Source organism: Bos indicus x Bos taurus, chromosome 12 (genome assembly GCF_003369695.1).
Source record: "Bos indicus x Bos taurus breed Angus x Brahman F1 hybrid chromosome 12, Bos_hybrid_MaternalHap_v2.0, whole genome shotgun sequence".
Lineage (NCBI taxonomy): Eukaryota > Metazoa > Chordata > Mammalia > Artiodactyla > Bovidae > Bos > Bos indicus x Bos taurus.
This window is the reverse complement of record NC_040087.1, coordinates 7,503,271-7,504,863: the sequence shown is the minus strand read 5'-3', so window position 1 is coordinate 7,504,863 and position 1,593 is coordinate 7,503,271. Positions and strand designations below refer to the sequence as shown.

The 1,593-nt window shown below is 37.5% G+C and overlaps 1 pseudogene; it reads left to right on the top strand.

The window, feature by feature from the left end:
• Positions 1 to 279: 279 nt before the first annotated feature.
• On the top strand, positions 280 to 1,008 carry LOC113902169 (annotated as a pseudogene).
• The last annotated feature ends 585 nt before the right edge of the window (positions 1,009 to 1,593 follow it).

Sequence of the window (1,593 nt, the reverse complement as noted above, 5' to 3'; positions counted from 1 at the left end):
CCAGGGATCAAACTCGTATCTCCTACATTTCATGCGTTTCATGTGGATTCTTTAACCCTGAGCCACAGGCGAAGCCTCCTTGCCACTATAACTGTGGACAAAGAATGCCACCTGCCGTATCAGTAAACAAAGGATATGAGGTCATCAAGCCAATGTGCACCTTAAGGGGATTCAGGATGGACAGAAAATATTGAGATAGTTGAGGTGTATGTCAAAGGAGTACTTTCATTAAGCCAAGACTCTTGTATCTTCCCTTTCTTAGAAAAGGGGTAGCGGTCCTTCGGCGGGCTTTTCGGGGACAAAGATGGCTATGGCCAGCGATTTCTACCTGCGCTACTACGTAGGGCATAAGGGCAAGTTTGGACACGAGTTTCTGGAGTTTGAGTTTTGGCCGGACGGAAAACTTAGATATGCCAACAACAGCAATTATAAAAATGATGTCATGATCAGAAAGGAGGCTTATGTACACAAGAGTGTAATGGAAGAACTGAAGAGAATTATTGATGACAGTGAAATTACAAAAGAAGACGATGCTTTGTGGCCTCCCCCTGACAGGGTTGGCCGGCAGGAGCTTGAAATTGTAATTGGAGATGAACACATTTCTTTTACCACATCAAAAATAGGTTCTCTTACTGATGTCAATCAGTCAAAGGATCCTGAAGGCCTTCGAGTATTTTACTATTTGGTACAGGACCTGAAGTGTTTAGTGTTTAGTCTTATTGGATTACATTTCAAGATTAAACCAATCTAAACTATATGTTTTTTGAAACTGGGTTTATATTTAATTAAGGGGTGGGTGAGGGAGGATTTGTTCATTTATAATATTGGGGGTTGTATGAATGTGAAGCAAACTTTTTTGTATGCAAATTGAAAATAAGACAATATCTAAGCAGGCTTAATTGTTATCTTCACCTAGTCCAAGTGGGTTGAGCAGTCACCACACATTAAACTGTAAATAAAAGCCACCTTTTGTTGAAATTTTGCTCCAATAAAACATCACAGCCTGGATGGAGAGTGCTTTTGGTTCTTCAGAAGGCCAGATCTCTGATTCATTTTAAAGATGAAAATTGTTCTAGAAGGTGTATCCTATGACAGAGGATCTTTTATGTAGAAGCATATAGCCAGATTCCCATCTGTTTAAAAGCAATTGTAGATCTCCCCTTGTTTCTGCCACACCTGACCAAATTTAATTTTTTGGTGCTCATAGAAGTTTATAGAAGCTTTTGGATTTTTTTATGTTTGTCACAAACTCCTTAGGGGTTATTCACATTTAAATATTTTTGTATAAGCAGTGATTTCCTCAAGGTTACAAAGGTAAAGTCAGTATCCAAAGTTAGACACATCTTTAATTATGTGCCTATTCCCATATTTCACAATACACATGTTTTGTATATCTGTGGGAAATAAATGAGTTCTCATTTCTAAAAAAAAAAAAAAAAAAAAAAGAAAGAAAAGGGGTAAATTCGTTAACTTTAGATGTCTAGTTTTTTTTCTTTAATTAACAGTAACTTTTTGAAGATCATGGCATCTGGTCCCATCACTTCATGGGAAATAGATGGGGAAACAGTGGAAACAGTGTCAGACTTTATTTTT